Below are 7383 nucleotides of genomic sequence, written 5' to 3'. Positions count from 1 at the left end.
GGAGGAACGAGGTGTTGAAAATTACTTCAACTTGAAGTTGATCCCCAAGTATGATGGCAGTGGTAAGCAGTCTGTGGTGGAACAGTGGCTCGAAAAGCTGGAACTTGTGTGCCAGCTGTGAGGAGTCAAGGACATGGCAAGCATAATTCCTCTGTGCCTCACTTGGGGTGCTTTTGCTGTATACCTGCAGCTGGCTGAGGCAGACAGGGAGAAGTGTGTGAAGGTAAAGGAGGCACTGCTTGCCACGTTTGCTGTGGATCGGCATGTGGCCTATAAGCACTTTGTTGGCAGTAAGTCATGCACTGGAGAGTCACCAGATGTGTACTTGGCTGAGCTGTGGCGCCTGGCTTCCCTGTTTGGTGGGATGACATAAGGCTCTTGCCTGTACTTTCTTGGCTGAACTCCCTGAGAACATCTGCCAGCTGCTCAGGGAAGGTGTCATGCATGAAGGCTCTTGACTTGGACTAGATTCTGGCACAGGCCAGGGTAGTCATCAGGGACAACTGCCCCCTCAGGTTATCAGGAGCATGCATTACTGCCACGGAATCTGGTGCTGTGCAACATGTGTCCTCCACGAGCCAAAGGTGCTTTGTTTGCAACAGCATGAATCACCTCACCAGGGACTTCTTGGATCACTGTCTGAATAATGCAGTGGGTGGAGGAGGAACAAAATGGAGTGTCAGGCATCACCCTCAGCATTACATGAGATGTTACCAGTGTGGTAGTTTGGGCCACATTGCCTCTGCATGCTTGGGAAATGAGCAAGGAGCAGAGGCATTTGTGCCAGCCAACTCTTCCTGCATTCAGAGTGTGGGTTGCTGCCGAGTGTTGTGGGAGTGTGGACAGCGTTCAGTGTGGACTCTGGGTGTTCATGAAACAATGTCCATGTCTTGTGCTGCAAGACATGGAAGAAGGGTGCCATCAGCAAGATTACATTGAGTAGGGCAGAGTGGCAGTGCAAGGGAATGGGCATTGTACATCTCCAACTTAGCAGCGGAACTTCTGCTGATGTCCACATGCATGTGGCTGCTTCAAAGCCAATTGGTTTCACATTTATCCTTGGTATGGACGGCATCAAGGCACTCGAAGGGGTTACAATTAGTGCTCAAGGTGGTGTGCAGTTCAGAACAGAAGAATCAGTGATCTGCACAGCCACTGACACAGAGGTGAGGGTCGACGGGCATGATTTCAGTGCGACATATGACCCTGTGGTGAATTCTTGGACGGCAGCTTGGAAGTGGTTAGAGGGCACGGAGCCAGGCATCCTGCAGAATCAGGCAGAGGCATACTCTACAACTCACCAGGTAAAAAAATGTGTGTGAAGAGGAGCTAGTAAAGTAGATAGAGGATGGATGGTTGCTGCTGTATGGGGAAAGTATGGCACCAACCAAAGGTCTAATTCCTCTGATGGTGGTAGTCCAGCAAAACAAGAAGGTGAGGCCTGTGTTAGATTTTAGATAGCTCAACCCTTTTTTCTGATGCATTCACGACTGACTCAGATATATGTGCAAACTGTGAGAGTGGTTTATGCAAGGTATGAATGTGTCAGTGATGGACTTGAAAAAGGCTTACTTACAGATTAGGATCCAGGAATCTCTGTGGCTGTACCAGACAGTGTATTCAAGGGTCAGAGGTATTGTCTGATGTATCTGGGCTTTGGCCTAATTATTGGTCAGCCAGTGATGAAAGCAGTGCTGAACTGTGTACTGGCACAGGATCCAGAAGTGAAGAGGGGAATATCAGCTTACATCAACATCCTTGTAAATGAAGATGTTGTCGAAGCCAGCTGTGTGGAAGAGCACCTTCAGAACTTTGGGCTGACAAGCAAGCCTCTCGAACAGGTTGCTGATGGAGCATGAGTGTTGGTCCTGAGAGTCTGGGGGAGCAGAGAAATCTCGTCTGGAAGGGGGATAATGAGGTGGGAGACATGCCAAGTGAACTAACAAGTCGGTCAGTGTTCTCTTATCGTGGCAAGTTGGTAGGTAGGTCACTCTCCTATGTGCAGTTGATTGTGAGTGGCAACGGCCTTCATCAAGAGGAGAGCTAATCACATCACAGGTAGGTGGGACAACATTGTTGCCGATGATGAGCTGAGAGGGTTTCTCTGAAAGACTGTGAATGAAGTGAAAAGCAATAACCCCAAGCAAGTACGGCAGGACTCACAGATGATGGTTAAAATCTGGGTAGATGCCAGATCTTTAGCGTTTGGTGTTGCAGTTGAAGTTGATGGATGCCTAACTGAAGATGTTAGCTGAGTGCACAAAACTTACTCCCGTCACATCAACATGGCAGAGCTCGAAGCAGTCATCAAAGGGGTGAACCTCAAATTGGCCTGGCGATGAGGAAAGTCAAATTGTTGACTGGCTCTTTGATGTCACACAGCTGGATTTCAAATGCCCTCTCAGGAAGTAGACTTAAGACCAAAGCAACAAGTGAAATGCTCATCCAGAGAGGTGAGAACAGTGCTGTTGCTGGTTAGAGATTAAGGTCTTCTTCTGTCTGTTACTCTCATGACTTCCCCTAATAACAAGGTGGATGGATAGTCTAACACATGCACCACAATGATGGTTGAAGGTACCCGCAGCCTGCCTCCCCACTGCATGACCTATGTGTGCAGCCGCAGTAGATGCGACCACTGAGAAGAATGCAGAAGTTCATCACTTGGCAGGACATCATCTAGATGTAAGACATACACTTTACATCATGAGGCGAGTCAACCCAGTGGTCACAAGGCAGCAGGTGTGCTCAGTTGTCCCTAGTTGTCAGGTGTGCCAGTCCATCGACCCAGCACCTGTTAAGTGGTGGAAAGGAAATTTGGACGCGGAGGAAGTGTGGCATAGAATTGGCATCGACATTACTCACTGCAGCAGGTGGCCATACCTGACTCTCATTGGCTGTGGGCCACTGTGATTTGCTGTCTACTGCCAGCTGAGGTTCTTGACCAGTGCATGCATCAGTGAGTAGTTGAAGGCAGTGTTCTGTGAACATGTTACACCAAAGGAGCTGCTAACAGACATAAACACAGCTTTTTGCAGCAAGCTGTTTGCTCAGTTCACCTCACAGTGATGTATCTCCATTTTTGATGTGCACATGTTCCACAGGGAATGGCATAGCTGAAAGGCACCATCATACCGTGAAGGTTGTAGCTGCAAGGAAGGGCTGTTATGTAGCAGAGGCGGTGTCTTGTACAATCTGTTGCCAAGGGATGACTGCATGTCAACAACTGCCCTGGCAAACATCTGTACAGGTACTCCGACAGAGTTCATGGAATTGACCCCTATGAGGAGGATGAACCTGCTGTGGACAGCCCTTACTGAGCTGCACAACATTTGATGCAATGGATGGTACAAAAGAAGTGTCATCACAGGGGTGGTGTCTGAGCAGGTTGTTGAAGTTGACAGTATTCCATGCAACATCCAAGATCTTTGCTACTACTCCCCATCGTAACATCAAAATGAGGCCTTCACTACAGACAGCGAGGATGAAGAACTTCTCATGACTCTTCCTGCCCAGGTTGATGAGGGAGCTCTGACGGATTTGAGAGATGTGGTGATGAGCCAGACCATATGCTGCCAAGATGCTCCTTGAGGTTATCATGGGAGAGTGTAACTGGTGATGGTTTTTCATTGGGGAGCCAAGCAATAGATGGCACTGTTCATTCTCTGGCACCACAAGCTATGTAGGTCAGAGTGACATCTGCTGCTGGTGTGAGGTGACTCCCGAGTCTTAGGGCTGTAGACTGCTGGGCCAGGTTGTTGAGAGGCGAGGAGTGGGAGAGCACTGCCACTTTCTAACTACTTTCAGAGTGGCGATGGTGTCAATGTGGTGTCCTGGGCAATATCAGTGCTGCAAGTTGTGTCTACCGCATCCTAGAATGATTATGACTGTGAAGAGTGGCCAGTGGTCCACAGTGCTGTGGTTGCCCGCCAGTTCTAGCATTGTGTGTGCCCTACTATGTGCTTGTTTCTTTTTCATTATTCATTTGTTGTTATTATAGGAAAACAGGAGCACCCTTCCATTTCTACTTCATAAACACACACTCCAATTAACCTGACTCTTTGCACAGCTAAAACTACTTACCATGCTTTTATTCACATTCTCTCATCTTTCTCTTTTTATATATTCCTAACTCAGACAGCAGCTTCTACAATTCTTTACCCAAATCTATTACCAGTGCTTTGTTAGCAGCATACAACAATTGATTCATTTTCCAAGCCACCTTATCCCTTACAGACTGCGTACTTGCCCTTTCCTTCAAGACTCTTGTATTTATCTCCCTCGCCATCCTATCTTTAAACAAATTAAACAGCCATGGTCACATTTTACAGTCCTGCTGAAAACCATCCTTAGCCTAGCACCACTCACTCCCCTCTCTAGTTACTTACATATATGCCTTATCTGAACATCTATGCCTATTCCCTCCAGGAACTCCCATCAAAGGGGGTGGCCACAGGAAGAGTCTCCACTTATCCCTGTCCTTACATGCCTTGTTCATACACACCATTTCATGCATTCTTTCCCCATTTCTTTCCCTCCAGTACACTTTCATTCTATCTTCCTGCGTTGCAGGTGGTTTTCCTCTTACACCATCCCCTTTAATCATACTATCATACACTCTACTAGTAAACTCCCCATCTTGCTTTCTTTCCACATGCCAAAATCACCTCAAAGTATTATGTTTCACTCCAAAATTCATTCCCTTTATGTTCCCTGCTATACCGGATCTCTCATACACCTCCTCATTACTTTTTTCATTCCATTTAATCATAACATACACTCCTCCCAAACACCTCATTTACAGAGCCTAGATTCTTGTGGTCACAGAGGATACATGCCTTGCTCTCTTAATAAATGCTCTTACAGCTTTTAATATCTTTCCTTCCACACCATATATTCATAATATTCATAATATTCCAAAAGGCACCTCTATCAACCATATCATTTTCTCTCTCCAGATTCTTAAATACCACATACAAATCCTTAAGATGTTTAGGAAGGAGGCTAATAATGTGCAAAAGACAAGTGAACAAATGGGAACATTGGTGAAAGGACAAAAGGGGAAGTAGTAACAGGTAGTAGCGAAGTGAGGAGGAGATTGAGTGAGTAATGTGTCTGATGATAAGGTGGCATATGTAGGATGTTTTGATCAGAGTGGTATGCAACATGGAGTCATGAAGAGTGGTTTGGTGAAGACAGAAGCAGTGGTGAAAGCCTTACATAAGATGAAATGCGGTAAGGCAGCTGGAGTGGATGGTATTGCAGTTGAATATATTCATAAAGGGGATGACTATGTTGTTGTTTGCCTGGTAAGGATTTTGAATGTATGTATGGATCGTGATGAGGTGCCTCAGGATTAGCAGAATGCATGTGTAGTGCCACTGTATAAAGGCAATGAGGATAAAGATGAGTTCTAACTATAGAGGTATAAGTTTGTTGAGGGTATTGACTGAGAGGGCGATGGTATGTACAGAGCATCATAGTAGGGAGGAGTGGTGTGGTTCCAGAAAAGGTAGAGGATGTGTAGATCAAGTGTTTGCTTTAAAGGACGTGTGAGAAAAATACTTAAGAGAAACAGATTGGTTTGTATGAGCATTTACAGACCTGGAGAAGGCATATGATAAGGTTCATAGAGATGCCTTGTGGAGGGTCTTACAAATATACAGTATAGGAGAAAGCGGCTACAAGCAATGAGAAGTCTTTATCAAGGGCGTAAGGCATGTGTATGAGTAAGAAGAGAGGCGAGAGAATGATTTCAAGTGAAGGGTGCCCTGTGGCATGGGTGTGTGATGTCACCATGGCTGTTCAATTTCTTTAAGGATGGGGTGATGAGGGAGGTAAATGCAAAAGTCTTGGAGAGAGGGGTGAGTATACAGTCTGTAAAGAATGAGAGGGCCTCAAAAATGAGTTAGTCATTGTTTACTGATTATACAGCACTGGCGGCTGATTTGAATGACTTTGGAAGAGTGTGTGCAAGGAGAAAGATGAGAGTAAATGTGAATAAAAGAGTGGGTATAGCTTCAGAAGAGTTGAGGAACAGGTTTGTAAATGTAAATGGATAGAATTGAAGGAAGTGAAGTGTTTTAGATACCTGGGAGTGGACAAGGCAGCAAATGGAACCGTGGAAGTGTCTCATGGTGGGGGAGGGGGCAAAGTATCTGGGAGTGCTGAAGAATGTGTAGAAAGAGAGAATATTACCTGAGAGGGCAAAAATGGGTATGTTTCAAGGTACAGTAGTCCCAGCAATATTATATGGATGCAAGGCATGGGCTATGGATAAGGCTGTGCAGAGGAGAGTGGATGTGTTGGAAATGAAACTTTTGAGGACAAAATGAGGTGTCAGGTACTTTGATCAAAGAAGTAATGAGAAGGTAAGAGATAAGTGTGGTAATAAAAAGAGTGTGGTTGAGAAAGCTGAAGAGTGTGAGCTGAAATAGTTTGGATGTATGGGGAGAATGAGTGAGGAAATGTTGACAAAGAGAAAATATGTGAAGGATACAGTGACAGGGTGACCAAACTGGAGGTGGAAGGATGGAGAGAAAAAGATTTTGAGCGATCAGGGCCTGAACATGCAGGAGGGTGAAAGGCTTGCAAGGAATAGAGTGAACTGGAATGATGTGGTATAATGGGGCTGATGTGCTGTTAATGGACTGAACCAGGGCACATGAAATGTCTTGGATAAACCATGGAAAGGTCTGTGGGGTCTGGATGTGGATAGGGAGCTGTGGTTTTGGTGCATTACACATGATAGCTAGAGACTGAGTGTGAGCCAATGTGGCCTTTTTTCTGTCTGTTTTTCTTGTACTACTTCACTGACGCAGGGGGTGACAATGCTGTTTCCTGTGGGGCATAGTGGCACCAGGAATGGATGAGGGCAAGCAAGTGTGAATATGTACATGTGCATATAATGGAAAAGATCATAACTGAGCAAGTGATCTAGTAAATTCCTTGTCATCCACGGTGGAAATTAAAAGCGATAAGTTCCCAAGTGTACACTCATATAATGATCACATCATCAGGGGAGATACAAGAAAGAAATATAACAGTCTACATTGTTCATGATATTAGAATCTTACCCACTATTGGACTTAATAAAGAAAATAACCACTTTGATAATCTATATGCAATGGAGCCCATAAACATTTCTCCATTTACTTAAAAAGGTAGTACCTTCAATCAAATTTACTGTAGACATTGAAAATAATTGTTACCATTCTTAGATTGCATGATCCATAGGGATGGAAAATGTTTAAGTTTAGCATATACAGAAAACCTACCAATGTATGCTCATATATCCATTATTACTCAGCTCAACATAACAGAGTTAAATTATCATCATTTCAGTCAATGTTCCTTAGGGCATTATGTATATGCAGTGCAGAGTTT

The sequence above is a fragment of the Panulirus ornatus genome, chromosome 22 (genome assembly GCF_036320965.1).
Source record: "Panulirus ornatus isolate Po-2019 chromosome 22, ASM3632096v1, whole genome shotgun sequence".
Classification (NCBI taxonomy): Eukaryota; Metazoa; Arthropoda; class Malacostraca; order Decapoda; family Palinuridae; genus Panulirus; species Panulirus ornatus.
This window is presented reverse-complemented; position numbering follows the sequence as displayed.